General features: G+C 39.9%; 1 protein-coding gene across 6 annotated transcripts in view; it reads right to left on the reverse strand.

The window, feature by feature from the left end:
* Positions 1–17,018, reverse strand: part of gprc5c (G protein-coupled receptor, class C, group 5, member C) — a 93,115-nt gene that overhangs the window by 22,871 nt on the left and 53,226 nt on the right. For 5 of the 6 annotated variants that reach the window (XM_057826091.1, XM_057826087.1, XM_057826094.1 and 2 more), the window contains one exon: positions 1,889–2,082. The gene's annotated coding sequence lies outside the window, so the exon portion shown is untranslated. Of the gene's footprint in view, positions 1–1,888; positions 2,083–6,625; positions 6,888–6,970; positions 7,100–17,018 lie in introns of those variants that run through there. The other variant, XM_057826093.1, reaches the window with a different exon arrangement.

Genomic DNA, 17,018 nt, shown 5'->3' on the forward strand with positions numbered 1-17,018 from the left:
ACGCTCTATCGCACGAGAAAGACAGCCCTGACCGTTAGTCGACATTCGCCGGCACGGAACCGGGTCAGGGTCGGACAGGAGGTCGTCAACCCGGATCGTGTCGGCGTCACTATTTCCACTCATGGGCTGATGCAAATTTATATAAAAATGATGTACAGTGGTATGAAAAGCTATCTGAAACTTTTGGAATTTCTCACATTTCTGCAAAAAATCACCATCAAATGTGATCTGATCCTTGTCAAAATCACACAGATGAAAAAACAGTGTCAGCTTTAACTAAAATCACCCAAACATTTATAGGTTTTCATATTTTAATGAGGATAGCATGTAAACAATGACAGAAGGGGGAAAAATTAGTAAGTGAACCCTCTGCCTAAGGAGACTTAAACAGCAATTGAAACCAATTTTTACCAAACAATTTAAGTCAGGTGTGTGCTCAATCATTGATGAGTGGATTACAGCTGCCCTGCCCACTATAAAACACACACCTGGTAAGAATTGTCTTGATGAGTAGCATTGTCTGATGTGCATCATGGCTCGGTCAAAAGAGCTGTCTGAAGACCCGCGATCAAGGATTGTTGATTTTTATAAAGCTGGGAAAGGATCAAAAACCATCTCAAAAAGTCTGGATGTTCATCAATCGACAGTCTGGGAAGTTGTCTACAAATGGAGAGTTTGGCACTGTTGCTTCTCTCCCAAGGAGCGGCCGTCCACCAAAGATGACGCCAAGAGTTCAGCGCAGAATACTCAGAGAGGTAAAAAAGAACCCTAGAGTGTCTGCTAAAGACAGAAATCACTGGCAAAGTCCAATATCTCTGTGAACACATCAACTATATGTAAAACCTTGGCAAAGAATGGTGTTCAAGGGAGGACTCCACGGAGGAAGCCACTTCTGTCCAAAAAAAACATTGTTGCTCGTTTAATGTTTGCAAAAAGGCACTTGGACACTCCACGGAATTTTGGCAAAATATTTTGTGGACTGATGAAACCAAAGTTAATTGTTTAGGAGGAACACGCAATGTCATATGTGGAGGAAAAATGGAACAGCTCACCAACAGCAACACCTCATCCCCACCGTGAAGCATAAAGCAGGGAGCATCATGATTTGGGGCTGTTTTGCCACCTCAGGGACTGGACAACTTGCAATCATTAATGGAAGAATGAATTCAAAAGTTTATCAGGATGTTTTGCAGGAAACCCTGAGGCCGTCTGTCAGACAGTTGCTAAAAAGAGGATGGATGCTGCAACAAGACAACACAGATGTATATCAACTTCAAAATGGTTTCAGAAGAACAAAAATACATATTCTGGAGTGGCCAAGTCAAAGTCCAGACTTGAACCCCATTGAGATGCTGTGGCATGACCCAAAGACAGCGATTCATGCCAGACATCCCAGGAATCTGACTTAACTACAGCAGTTTTGTAGAGATGAATGGGCCAAGATTAGTCCTGATCGATGTGCCAGACTGATCTGCAGCTACAGGAAGCATCTGGTTGAAGTTATTGCTGCCAAACGGCGGGCCAAAAAATATTAAATGTGATGGTTCGCTTACTTATTTTTCCCCCGTCTGTCATTGTTTGATTACTATTCTCATTAAAATATGAAAACCTATAAATGGGTGGTTTTAGTTAAAGCAGACACTGTTTTTTCATCTGTGTGATTTTGACAAAGATTAGATCACATTTGATGGTGATTTTACGCAGAAATGTGAGAAATTCCAAAGGGTTCAGATACTTTTTCATACCAATGTAATTTTAGTAGTGTAAGAGAGTGTATGTGAAGCCATTTTTTTAGTAGCAGTGTATGTATGATAACATTTCTGTAGTATACGTGAGCAAATAGTAGTGAGGGCTTGGCGGGAAAGCGTGTACATACGCGACCTCTTACCGAAGTGTCCTCGTTGTTGCTTTTCCCGGGCCTCCGTGCAGCTGAAAGGGTGTTGATTCAGATGACCGGTCTACGAGGGGCCCGGGAGGCCTCCGTCGCACCGCTCCGCCCGGAGGTCGCAGACCCTTCCAGATGGGACATGAGCGACGCCGGGTCCTGCTGACGGCACCCCGACAGAACTCAGCTTTCTGGAACTGACGCACACATAACATGTGAAAAACATGCCAGATAAACAAACACGGCAAGATACGTTTAGGATGTGTTGCATTCATATCACAGCAGGTGACAAAATATCAGTAACTAATTCATTACCACTGACAGCAGTAGACATCCAACCTATTTTAAATGGCTGAATTATCAGGTTTTAGTTTCGTTTTTTGCAGTTAATGGGGACCAGAAAAAAAAGCCTTTTTTTGTGTGTGTATTTATTCAGATTTAGCATTGGAAACAGATACAGTAGTATGAAAAATCACCTGAACGTTATGGAACTTCTCACATTTCTGCAAAAAATTTGCATCAAATTTGACTGATTTTGTCAAAATCACACAGATGTAAAAACAGTGTCTGCTTCAATTCAAACCACCCAAACATGTATAGGTTTTCACATTTTTATGAGGATAGCATTCAAACAATGACAGAAGGGGGAAAAATAAGTAAGTGAACCCTATGCCTAAGGAGACGTAAAGAGCAATTTTTACCAAACAATTTAAGTCAGGTTGTGTGCCGAATCACTGATAAGTGCTTTAATGCTGCCCTGCTCACTTTCAAACACACACCTGGTAAGAATTGTCTTGATGAGAAGCATTGTCTGATGTAAATCATGGCTCGGTCGGAAGACCTGCGATCAAGGATTGATGATTTGTATAGGCAAGGCAAGGCAAATTTATTCATATAGCACAATTCAACACAAGGCAATTCAAACACAAAGCACAAAGCAATACTGCTCAAAGTATAAAGCTGGGAAAGGATATAAAACCATCTCCAAAAGTCTGGATGTTCATCAATCGATAGTCAGAGAAGTTGTTTACAAATGGAGAGAGTTTGGCACTGTTATTTCTCTCCCAAGGTGTGGCCGTCCACCAAAGATGACGCCAAGAGTTCAACGCAAAATACTCAGAGAGCTAAAAAAAGAACCCTAGAGTGTCTGCTAAAGACTTACAGAAATCACTGGCACAGTCCAATATCTCTGTGCACTCATCAACTATATGTAAAACTTCGGCTGAGAAGAGTGTACATTGGAGGACTTTACGGAGGAAGCCACTGCTGTTTAAAAAAACATTGTTGCTTGTTTAATGTTCGCAAAAAGGCACTTGGACACTCCATAGAAATTTTGGCAAAATATTTTGTGGACTGATGAAACTAAAGTTGAATTGTTTGGGAGTAACACACAATGTCATGTGTGGAGGAAAATTGGAGAAGCTCACCAACATCAACACCTCATCCCCACCGTGAAGTATGATGGAGGGAGCATCTTGAGTTGGGGCTGTTTTGCTATCTCAGGGCCTGGACAACTTGCAATCATTAATGGAAGAATGAATTTAAAAGTTTATCAGGATGTTTTGCTGGAAAACCTGAGACTGTCAGACAGTTGAAGCTAAAAAGAAGATGGATGCTGCAACAAGACAATGATCCAAAACACATAAGTAAATCAACTTCAGAATGGTTTCAGAATGACAAAACACACGTTCTCGAGTGGTCAAGTCAAAATCTAGACTTGAACGCCATTGAGATGCTGTTGCATGACCTAAAGACAGCAATTCATGACAGATATTCTTGGAATCTGACTGAACTACAGCAATTTTGTAGAGAAAATATGGGCCAAGATTAGTCCTGATTGATGTGCCAGACTAATCTGCAGCTACAGGAAGTGTCTGGTTGAAGTTATTGTTGCCAAAGGGTGGGGGGCATAAAATATTAAATGTGATGGTTAACTTACTTACTTTCCCCCTTCTGTCATTGTTTGCATAATATCCTCATTAAAAAAAAGAAAACTGAAAAAACGTTCGGGTGGTTTTAGTTAAAGTTTTTTCATCTGTGTGATTTTGACAAAAATCAGATCATATTTCATGGTGATCTTATGCAGAAATGTGAGAAAATCCAAAAGGCTCAAATAGTTTTTCTTTAATAATTGGTTTTTTAGCACTTCAAATGTAATCATTTTGATAAGTTTTGAACGTTACTGTCCCACCAAGTTATTTTTAAACAAGAATAAAGCCGAAAAATGCTTGTCTTTATTAAATGCGTCATTGATTGAGTCCACTTCAATTCATTCAAGCTGCTCACTTACACACAATGAGTTACCACAGCAAATGTTTAACAAGCTAAACGATGACTGACGCATGCGGCGCTCTGACGTTTTGGCTTCGAAGCATTTCTGGCAAGATCAAACCTTAACGTCAGTCAATCATCGTTAACTTTTAAAAGCAAATCCAGTGCACTGCCAGATCAAGAAAAGCAACAGGAGGGAGAGGGAGACTACGTGATCGGATAGGGATAGCTGATATGTATATGTTTTTTAATTTTTTTAATGAAAAAAAAAATCGTGATGGACTGAGGGCGTGAAGTTTGAAGCGAGAAGTAGCAAGAGATCACTGTAATATTTTTTTAGTAGATACCAAAAAGTAGTTTCTGCAAAAATACTTTAAATTTGAACTTCTGTTGGATGCATTTGACGTCACGAAAGCTATGTAGTGATGCAGTGCGGCGGTAGAGAAACGGGCCTCCATTTAAGTGAGAGGTTCGATGAAGAGCTTCCTGAAAAGAAAGGGTGGAATGATCAGCTTACTTTCCAACAATGTACACATGGATGGCGCCCCAGCTCCATTGTTTGGCCTTTTTACACCATTCTATAGCATACTTTGTGTGGGAGAGTTCACAAGAAAACCTCAGTTACTTACAGTGGCCAAATTTATCAGCCTATTTTTATTGATTTAATATGTAATTATTTTTTTTTAGATTTTCCCATCCAAAAACAGCTGTTTCAGTCCAAATTTGTTAAGCTTGTGAGTTGAGCTGGAACGAATACTCGACCAACTCGAGTAACTCGAGTTTAAAAACTGATCCGACTAATTTTATTCACCTCGAGGAATCGTTTAATTTTGCCAGCTCTAAGCGTCACGTTTTACCCGGACAACGCGCTGACATCACGTGCGTAGAGGAAGAAGGAATAAAAAAATAAAAAATTAAAAAAAAAACTTACTGCAGGCGACAGCCGCTTCAAATAAAAACTACGCCCGCATGATGCTAGTTTGGTAGCAGGTAATGTCCGACGCGTCTCATAGATATCGCATGCATTTAGAACTAGATGCGAAATGACAGACTCGGCTGCCACTGGGCAGCGTTAGTAAACAGCCGCCATCTTTAAGCAGTAGACTTCTCAGCGCTAATAAATATAACGGTACTGTCACTCGCTCACGTAACGTTAGCCCTTCGGAGGGCAAGGTTTCTATTGATTATGACCACTGTCGATGCGTGGCTAACGTGTCTTACATACAGGCTTTATTTCATCTGTAAAAACACAGCGCTGTAGAGGGATGAGGGTGTAAAATTAAAACATAATAAAGCTAACTGTCAGTTTTAGCTCAGTAGTCATTGCTGAATAAAACACCAAGTAGCACTGGTCCCTAATGTGCTCCAGTACAGCAGGTATCATACATTTATTTTGAACACTGCAAAAACTGAAAATCCAACCAGTACTTAGAGTTTAGACTAACTTAAAACTTAACTAGAATTTAAAAATAGCTTGACACAAATGGAAATTCAATTGAAACACGTGGGAAAAACACATAGCTTTCAAGTGATGTGTGTTATCAAGCGTAATTACATTTTTTAGGTAAGAAATATGTTTTATTTATTTATTTATTTTTTTAAATAAGATTTTGAAGTTTTTTTGAGTGAAAGCAGTGAATTTTTTTTGTAGTCACAGCTGAAATGCAATTGTTGGCTGTTTTCAAAAATGTACATCGAAAATAAAGACATTGATTGACTGAAAATGGTTCAATATTGGATTAAATGTCTTTTTTTCTCATGTATATTTATAATTGCTCTTTACCTAAAAAAAAAAAAAGTTTTATCTGATTACTCGATTACTCGATAGAATTATCAGTTGATTACTCGATTACTAAAATATTCGATAGCTGCAGCCCTACTTGTGAGTTTTCTCCAGACAAGGCAGGCACAATGGCAGTACAATGGCAATAGTATACGTACTACTACTAGGCTACTACAAAGACAGCGTTCTATTCCACCTACAGTGTTGGGGGTTTTGTTTTGGAAATAAAAGTGCCTGTGTATTATAATGCAAATCCGTGCAGCTAGATGGCACAATGACACAGTAACACATTTGAAAACTAAAAGGTCCAATAAGTCTTGGTTTAATACTCCCTTTTTACAACATTAAAATAAATAAATTGCTCCTGAATATGCAACAGTGGTTATAGTGGCCAGGGCAGCTTTAAACCACTCATCAGTGATTGGGCATACACCTGACTTACATTGTTTGGTAAAATTGGTTTCAATTGCTCTTTAAGTCTCATTAGGCAGAGGGTTCACTGAATGATCCCCCCCCCCCCCCCCTTCTGTTATTGTTTGCATGCTATCCTCATTAAAATATGAAAACCTATAAATGTTTGGGTGGTTTTAGTTAAAGCAGACACTGTTTTTACATCTGTGTGATTTTGGCAATAAGGAATTCAGATACTTTTTCATACCACTGTAGTGAGTGATTTTCTTCCTCACCGTGATCTCCTCGTTTGATCGTTCCTGCCAATTCCTTCATCAGACGGCAAAGCCAATTTTCCAACATTCCCGACAGGACGGGAAGTGTGGGAATAACGCAGGTCACGCAAAAGTGGACTCATCTTGATCCCATCGCGCAGCTATTTTTATCGGCTGTGAGGAATCACAACAATCGTGCGCGGGATCTCCGTGACGACATCCAAATACTGCCACTTTCTAGTCATTCTTCATCCCGAGTGTAGAAAACATTTACAGTACAAGTCTGCAGCACAAACACACGGGAAACATGTTGAAGGCCGGAATGGTCATAAGCTAAATGTCACACATCTGAAGGCTCTGACTCACCTCCGCTGGAATTCAACACACACGCGAGCTCACAGTTACGCCACTTCTCACCAGTTGCCATTAACGGAAAAGGACGTCCGTCGACGTCAATGGCACCGAAAGAGTTCACTGACTGCACTTTTTCTCACTAACGGGACTTGGCAAGACTTGTCCCGTACTGGCATCGGCGCTTTTTACGAGGCAATAAGCGCGTCCGCCGTGTAAGCGTCTGTGTTTGCTTCTAGCGGCTCCCATCGTAAACAAATAATGAGTATCGGAAAATCAAAATAAATAAACACTTCCTACCCACCGATGAACTTTTATTTTGAAAGTCAGCGTACAGGTGTACAAAGGGACCAAGGGCGGATATCTATACATGTCTCCCTCTTCAACTAAGCTGTCCCCCTCCGATAATTTGGGACACAGTATTTTTCGACCTGTAAACCACATTCAAAGTAAAATCTGTTCAGTTCTCATTTTAGTCGCCCAATCCCTTCTCTGAAAATGATTTAGTCCACTTCACATGGTAGAGGCTGAACTCCGTACCGTCTGACCTCTGCATAAGTTCCGAAGCACACCACTGCAGGACTGGGACAGTCACGCAAGTTGTAAAACATCCCATGAACTAAATCTGAGGGTCAGACTATCTGCAACATTTTTCCTGCATTGTTCAAATGTTTACTCTGTTAAACTGATCTAGAACTAAATAATAGCTAAGCATAAGGTGATAGTCAAAGACAGAACCGGGAGAAGACAGGAGCTGCCTTTAAGTTTCTAATTTCTGTCACTCGAAATGGCTAACTGTCTGGATATTGACGTTTTAGATTTCTTTCCAGGAAGTATTACCGTATTGGCCCGAATATAAGACGGCCCTGATTATAAGACGACGCCCTCTTTTTCAAGACTCAAGTTTGAAAAAAGACTTTTTGAACACCAAATTAATTTTTGTACAGAAAATAATTACAGTAAATTTGAAACAAATGATTATAACAATATATTTGAGAGAAGAAGCATGTTATTTTGCCTCATTCAAATCTTAATATCTGAACATTTAAATATGTAAACTAAGGCTGCAGCTATCGATTATTTTAGTAGTCGATTAATCGATGAACTAGTTAGTTCGAATAATCGAGTAATCGGATAAGGAACATGAAAAAAATAAAATACCTGACCTAAGCCTCAAATGGTATAAAAAAAAAGAGGATCTATGTACAACAAAAGAACAATTGGCTAACTTACAGAGCAAAAGTCAGCTAGCTTAAAAGCTACAATGCTCTTAACAAATGGTTCAGACACATATTTCCACAAAAAAAAAAGCGGCTAAATATACTTAGAAACTAAATTATGAATGCATTAAAAAAAAAACATTAGCTCAAACAACAACTTAGCTTATGCTAGTCTTAACAGGAAGCAGATGGATTCAGCCATGTGGCAGACCAGAGTGCAGTGTATCCACCCAAATCAATAAAACTAAATGCAAACACTTTCAAAATAAACAATCACAACCCCATTTTAATTAAACGAAGCAGCAAAATTTTATTTGAATCTTTTTTTTCTAATCGAATACTCGAGTTAATCGATTAATTGTTGCAGCACTAATGTAAACTAAAGTACAATCACATTCGTAAATGAATGGCTTCTGGTTTTTGAAATGTAAATAAACCAATCTATTGTGATAAAACAACAAAATTGCAATAACTGCATTAACCATCAAAGTGAAGTCTAACTGTAACTGTAGTCTTGAAACAAATCTGAATAAGGAAAAACATTGCAATAAAATAATGCAAACTGGTTAAACTTGAGAGTAGCTGAGATCTATCACGACAGAACATCGCTTCAATGATATCTGGCGCCATCTAGCGTCGTGAATGGGTATAACGACAAGACCATGAATATAAGACGACCCCCACTTTTTCAGTCTTATTTCAATGCAAAAAATACCTTCTTATGTTCGGGCCAATACGGTAATAGCTAAGCATAAGGTGACAGTCACAGACAGAGACGAGAGAAGACAGGAACTGCCTGTAATTTTTTTTTAAATTAGGGAAAAGATTAATTATGTTAGGTATTGATGGTTTAAGCGACATAAAGATGCTGTATCATTGTTCCCCCCAATAATTATTATCTGAAATTTTACCATTTACTGTACTGTACTTTGAAAACAGATGTTCACCCCTGACAAAAAGTAATGGCCAAAGAAAAACTGGAAAAAAAAAACACACACACACACACACACACATGCGCACGCAAACATGCAAAACTGCACACACATTCAGAATAATGGAAACAAAACACAAACCTGATAACATGAGGACAAAAACATACAAAAGCACGTTCCAGACACAGACAAAAATACACAACATACATTCACTTACACACATGCAACACAAATAAATCTAGACATACAAGCACAACACTTAGGCGCTAATGCGTCGCACTTTGCGAAGATGAAGTTTGTCAGCTGGTAAGCAAGTTAGCAAACACGTTTAACAAATAAACAAAAGCAGCCACTTTCCTCCCCATTTCTAGCTTCTAGCATTTAATTTTAACGTCTAAAAACATGCAAATAGCTTGCACTTAGTGAGCTCACCAGAAGAATTTGAAGACATTTATTTGCTACTAATAAGCTAGCAAACACATTTAACAAATAAACAAAACCAGTCACTTTCCTCCCCATTTGTAGCGTCTAGCATTTAGTTTTAGCGCCTAGAAACATGCTAATAGGTTGCACTTAGCGAGCCCGGCGGAAGAAGTTGAAGACATTTGTTTGCTACTGAGCAAGCTAGCAAACATGATAAACAAATAAACAAAATAGACACTGTCCTCTCCATTTGTAACATTTAGCATTGAGTTTTAGTGCATAGAAACAAGCTAATAGGTTGCACTTAACGAGCCTGTTAGAAGAAGTTGAAGACATTTGTTTGCTACTAATAAGCTAGCAAACACGTTTAACAAACAAAAGCAGCCACTTTCATCCCCATTTGTAGCGTTTAGCATTTAGTTTTAGCGACAAGAAACATGCGAATAGGTTGCACTTAGCGAGCCGGGCAGAAGAAGTTGAAGATATTTGTTTGCTACTGAGCAAGCTAGCAAACATGTTTAACAAATAAACAAAAGCAGCCATTTTCCTCTCCATTTGTTGCATTTAGTTTTAGTGCATGGAAACAAGCTAATAAGTTGTACTTAACGTGCCTGGCGGAAGAAGTTGAAGACGTTTGTTTGCTACTGAGCAAGCTAGCAAACACGTTTAACATATAAACAAAAGCGTAGCGTCTAGCATTTAGTTTTAGCCATAAGCGGATTTTCGGGTGGGGCCAGGCCCTCCTGGTGGCCAAAAATGTCATTGCATAAAATTAACTTTCCTATACAATATATTTATTTTAAAATTAAGTTTTTCCCCGGTTAAAATATTGCTCATAAAAGTTGTAAAGCAATACAACAACAAAAAAACTGAATAAAATGAACAAAAACAATATTTTTATAATGGGTCAAAATTATTTTTCGAACAGATTATGTGACTAGCACCTTAGACGGTCATTTGCTTTGCTTAGCCAAAACCACCCGAGGACCAAAAAGGCAAGATGGATATACATAATTATTTTCAAACCAAAGCTTTCAAAAGCAACAACAACTACTGAACAAGAACCAATGATTGAAAATGTGGACCATGAAACGCTAGAGACCACCATCAAAATGGTGAGCGGAGTTTCAATTTGCCTCACCAAGGATGCTAATTGTACAACAGAGCCACCACCGGTGTCTTGCCAATGTAGTTACCCCCGTCAAAAATAGTTTTTTTTTTTTTTTTTAATGGATGTGCCATGTTTTAAAACCTCGTAGATAACTACTTCACCAAAACACAAAAAATCAAGCAAATCACTGAAGTGGCTCCACCCAGACTGGAGTAACTACATTGGCACGACACCGGTGGGCGTACCATATTCAATGGATGACGATCTTGGCGAAAAGTATAGCCTAAGCAGACAGATTTTAGAATTCCCCTCAAGAATGATTGGAAACAAAAAACGCTCATTTTCAACTTATTATTATAAATATTCTTGTAAGTTAATTATATTGCTGACAATGCGTTTCACTGTCATCAACGTATTGTGCCCCCCCTGCCCCAAAAGTCAAACTCCACCTATGGTATTAGCGTGTAGAAACATGCAAATAGGTTGCACTTAGCTAGCCTAGCGGAAGAAGTTGAAGACGTTTTGCTACTGTGTAAGCTAGCAAACACGTCTGACGAATAAACAAAGCATCCGCTTTCCTCCCAGTTTGTAGTGTTTAGTATTTAATTTTAGCTCAAGAGTTGCACTTAGCAAGCACAACGGAAGAAGACATTTGTTTGCTACTGAGCAAGCTAGCAAACACGTTTGACAAATAAACAAAAGCAGACACATTCCGCCGCATTTGTAGCGTTCAGCATTTAGTTTTAGCGCCTAGAAACATGCTAATAAGTTGCACTTAGTGAGCCCGGCGGAAGAGTTGAAGACGTTTTGCTACTGAGTAAGCTAGCAAACACGTTTGACAAATAAACAAAAGCTTTCCGCTTTCCTCCCAGTTTGTAGCGTTTAGTATTTAATTTTAGCTCAAGAGTTGCACTTAGCAAGCCAAAGCGGAAGAAGTAATTTTTTGCCGGTGAGCAAGTTAGCAAACACGTTTGGCAAATAAACAAAAGCCTTTCCTCCCACTTGTAGCATTTAACTCACGCTTCGCTTATAATGGGCCGCTAGCACGTTAGCGACACACACGTGGTCGCGCCGAGTCATCTTCGCTGGAGGAAGGCGACTCGCGCTACTTCACATCTGGAGACCATCGGCTCCGGCTATCACGCCGGGTGCGTGCGGCGTCGCCGCTGCTGTTGTGACACCGGTTCGCGTGTGGTCCATGTGTGCGACACGCACTGGCCTGCATGCTAGCAAGCGCAAGGTTTTTCTTAAAGTTTTTCTCACTTTTACTCGCTGTAGCTGTTAAATTTGCATGTTTTGGTTGGTTTTGGTCCACTACTTTTCAAATCGTCACCTGCGTTACATGCTACTTTTGTTTTTGGTTTTTTTCTCATGGTTAATTGATAGTTTCGTTTTCATGGCTCTGGCGCAATCGATAAGCCCCATGCAACTATCCCGTAACTGAGCACTACAGGCAGCAACACCAGTACAAGCAAGATAAGGCAGGTGAACAAGATATTGACCAATAAAAAGCATCCAATTCACTTCACCCACCGCTGCCAAATGAATTTCACTTGTGCTGCAAGGCATTGTATTCAATCTATCCGTTTCAGCGATAGTTCATTCATACTGATCAATCATTAATTGCTTCACGACCAAGCTTGTCATCCGATTTACTCAAATTATGAGTGAAATGCCGGTTGCCGGGCGAAAGTTGTGCTGTTCCTTTGCCGTCATCTAGTGGCTGCGCATTTGATACCACTTGCTACTTGGTCGTTACGTGTACGTCCTGTTACTGTGCTTTTGTTGTCTTAGCAAAAAAAAAAAAAAAAAAAAACAGACACAGATTTCATTTTAGTTTGTTGCATGTACCAAACGGTTTTAGACCTATAAATTCATCTACTACGATAAGAAGAGATTGCATCAAAATTTTGTGTACACTACGTTTAGATGCTGGGGTAACAAAAAAAAACATGCAAATTGACGACAAATCTTAAAAAACTTTCGCGCGCTGCCATTTTGAAACGAAAACATTCGTCCCATCTCGGAAACTCGAGTATCATAATAAAATCCCATTTTTCCAGCAGAAAACTCGAGGGGGCACCAATGCCAACTTGGTGATAAAACACACTCATCAGGAAAACAGTACATTATTTTCAATTAATTATACCCACCTGGACACTCGCCGGTTAGCATTAGCCTAATGCTAACGCGAACGTGAATGCTATGCTAACTCTACGAGTTACATTTAGTTTATGTGTTATCGTTGTTAAAAAAATGTTCATTAATGAAATATTTTCGTTATCGTCATCATTGACGAAAACAACACTGACTGGCGGTAACTTATAAAAAAACAACTGAGAAGGGCTGAACAAAATGGCACCGAAAAGAAAATCATATTCTGCAGATTACAAACTGCGAGTAGTGAAATATGCAGCCGAAAATAGTTTGGAGTTATCGGTAAACTTGTATGGGGACAGGCGAAATGCGGAGGTTACTCTTACGAAAAAAAGCGCATCGTTATAGGATGTTCTTTATGCTAAAGTCATCTGAAAAACTCTTATTTGCTATGTTATGTTAAAATACTAAGCATGTTCACATTTGGTTGTTTATGCCTCATCTAGCGTTAGCATACCGTACACTTAATCAGCCTGTTGTTCTCTAATCAGTTTTTATTTTAAATTGCCTTTCAAGATGACTTTCTGTTCTCGGTGTTGGATTTTTTTCAAGTAAATTTCCCCCTAGAAATGCGACTTTTTACTCCAGTGTGAGTGCGACTTAGAGTCTTAAAAAATACGGTGTACAACAAAGAAGAAAGAGAATGTTAAGTTGGTGCAGCAGTGCCGTCGACAGCAGCTCGGAGGAGGTGTTAATACGCGCGGCGATCGGCCAGCGCCTTCTGCGTCACGGCTCGGGGGTCAGCGTGACCTCGCTGCGCCGCACCTGAGTCAGGCGCGCTAACGTGCTAACGCTCCTCGTTAAAGCACGCGCTCCTCTGAGGTTAACGAGCCTGTTAAAAGGCGGCCGTGGAATGTTGGGGAACGCGAAGGCGCGATGACAGCGGCGCACGCTGGGAAAATATCATGGAAAATATTAGAGCATCGGAAAATCTTACAGGCGGCTGGAATAGCACGAATATTGTAACAATATAATCCCGCGCACACACACGACGACTTTTCTTGGCTGCCTGGGCATCATGGTAGAAAAAAGGATGGCAGCTAGCCCGGAGCGACTTTGAACAGACGACCAGAACCCAAAGTCCGAGTGGAACGTCAAAATACAATGCGGTTGCCGCTAACTCTGGTTAGCGCGCCCGGTTCTTCGTTACTAGCTGACAAGGATTGTTGCTAGTAGTATTTGTACTCTTACCCAAGGACTGGGGTCGAGTACTCTGTCCATCTCAGCTTATATGTAGTGCCCTAAAGAACAACACGAGACAATGAGATATAACACATTGATTATATTGATTATCATCAGTAAAGCCTATTTTATAACTAAAAACTGCAATTTCAGGAGAAATTACAATGGGGCTTTGCTGTGGTAGATATTGATCTATCAGGTCACTTCTTGTTGATTTGGGAATATTTCGGGGACATGTCCTGTTGATATCGGAACACCACCTGTTGATTTAGGGACATTTCGGGGACACGTCCTGTTGATATTAGGTACAACTACAGTTGATATTGGGTGATTTGGGCACATTGTTTCTTTTGCCATTGAAAATGAATGGGAAATTTGGACGTCCATGGCCGTCAATGGCATCGACTTACATACGCATCAATGGAATCCAAGTACATTGGTATCAATAGAATCAACATACATGGCCGTCAATGGTATTAAAGTGCATATCCCTCATTGGCGTCTGTGTACATGAGAATCAATGCAATGTAAATGCCATTGAAAATGAATGGGAAATTTGGACTTACATGGCCATTAATGGCATTGACTTACGTATACGTCAATGGAATCCAAGTACATTGGTATCAATAGAATCGACATACATGGCCGTCAATGGCATGAACCAAAGTAAATGCCATTGAAAAACGAATGGGAAATTTGGACGTCCATGGCCGTCAATGGCATCGACTTCCATACACGTCAATGGAAGCCGAGTACATTGGCATCAATAGAATCAACATACATGGTCGTCAATGGTATTAAAGTACATATCCCTCATTGGCATCTGTGTACATGAGAATCAATGCAATGTAAATGCCATTGAAAATGAATGGGAAATTTTGACGTAAATTATCATTAATGGCATTGACTTACATATACAGTATGTCAATGGAATCCAAGTCCATTGGCATCAATAGAATCGACACACATGGCCATCAATAGCATGGACGTGCATAGTCTTCAACGGTATCTGTGTACATTTGTGTCAATGCAATGTAAAAGCCATTGGAAATGAATGGGAAATTTGGACATACATGGCTGTCAATGGCATGGACGTTCATGGCTGTCTATGGAATTGACTTACTTGGGCTCCAGTTGAATGTCAATGGGCTGGAGTGGTAAATGGTCTAAAATAACAACTTATGTTTTCCTGCCATAGAAAATGAATGGGAAATTTAGACATACATGTCTGTCAATGGCATCCCTTAGAAATGAATGGGACAGTATTTGGCGAATTTTGGGGGAACCGTAAATTCTTGCCAAATTCTGTACACAACTTTTATGCCCCTAACCGTCCTGGATTTTTTTAATGTGTAAATTATGTGATTTGGTAAAAAATGGTAGGAAAAGTAGCGTTTTTAAATTTTTTTTTCACATTTCAAAAAACCCGCATTTACGGGCGAATGGAAAATTTTGGGGGTCATTCAAAAAAAATTTCCTTTTTTGCGTGAAAATTCCGGTAGTTTTGATATTTGAATGGTGGCGATCAGTCAAACAGTTTGGGGGGCACCTCGAAGAAACGCCATTCAAATTTTTAAAGAAGGAATTTTACTGTACGGGGCTTTGCCTCGCAAAGCGACAGAAGGCAAAAACTTACATATACAGTAAGACTCACTGTGATGGCCTTTTCGATTGAGAATATTCAAATTCTAGCTGAATGATTATACAGCCCGTTCAGACTTTGACCACACGTTCGCTTGCAAGTTAGCAGAGCATTACAACAATGACCAAATTGACGTATGTCTGCGCAAACGCCTGACAAAAACCACCTGAAGCACCTGTAGTAGGACCTGCTACCTGCAACATCTGCAGTCCTCTACGAAGACCTTCTAGTTAAACCCTTTCCATATCTTTCTACTTCTATCCTCCAACTTTTTGCTGAAAATTTTGCTTGAACGACCGTCTGAATGACCATCAGAACGACCTCCTGAACGGCCTCCATCAGGTTAGTGCCACGTAAACTGAGACGAGCAGAACATCGGACTCCAAATAGCGCGACACGAGGCCGCTTTGAACCCGAAAAGGTTCACAAAGTTGCGGCATGATGAGCCAGCGAGCTGTTCAAGCTGCTGCATTGCTGGATATTTTTTATTGGGAACAAAAGATTTATTTTCCTTAGAAAGGAGCGTCCACTTAAAAAAAAAAAAAAGTTTGGTTGGCTGGCAGTAAATAATGTTGCAGTGCCATTGACAGCTAAAGACGTCCAAAGTCATTGAACGTCTGTGGCTGTCAAAGGCAGTAAATGAGTTAACCGTTTGACCAACCATCACCGTTCAAATATCAAAATGACCGCCATTGACAGTGATGTACGTCCAAATTTCCCATTCATTTTCAATGGCAGAAAAACTTGTGTGGTTGTGATTTTTGACCAAAAACAAAAACATTACATTACAGCAGGGCCGGCCCAGCCTATACGTAGACTATGCAGCTGCTTAGGGCCCCTGACCACTACGGGGCCCTCAATTTGGCAGTTGTTTAATTTATATTCTATTTTGTTTACTACAGTTTGCTTTCTTTGACTTTTGTGAGTTTTGATACTGGATTACAAGCTTGAAAAAATAAAAGTTATTCCTTAACTTCTTTGAAGTTGTTCTTTGAAGTTTGAAGTATGCAGTGCAACAAAATCTGATTAATATACAAAATATGGACGTATGGGCTGGATTGCATGTATGGGTTTCACAGTACACTGTGACGAAATGGTGGGTCAAAAATATGGGCACCTTTGCATTATTTTGCTTAGGGCCCCCAAATGGCCTGGGCCGGCCCTGCATTACAGCCCATTGACATACTGTACAACTGGCGCCCAAGTAAGTCGATGCCATTGACAGTCACGCAACAGGATGTATCCCTGAAATGTCCCCAAATCAACAAGAAGTGACCCCGAAATGTCCCCTCAAATATCAAAATACTCGCGTGACGCTGGGAATTTTCAAATGACACCCCCAAAAATCTTACATTCGCCTGTAAATGCCGGTTTTTAGAAAAAAAAACTTTTTTTT

This window comes from Corythoichthys intestinalis, chromosome 21, assembly GCF_030265065.1.
Source record: "Corythoichthys intestinalis isolate RoL2023-P3 chromosome 21, ASM3026506v1, whole genome shotgun sequence".
Classification (NCBI taxonomy): Eukaryota; Metazoa; Chordata; class Actinopteri; order Syngnathiformes; family Syngnathidae; genus Corythoichthys; species Corythoichthys intestinalis.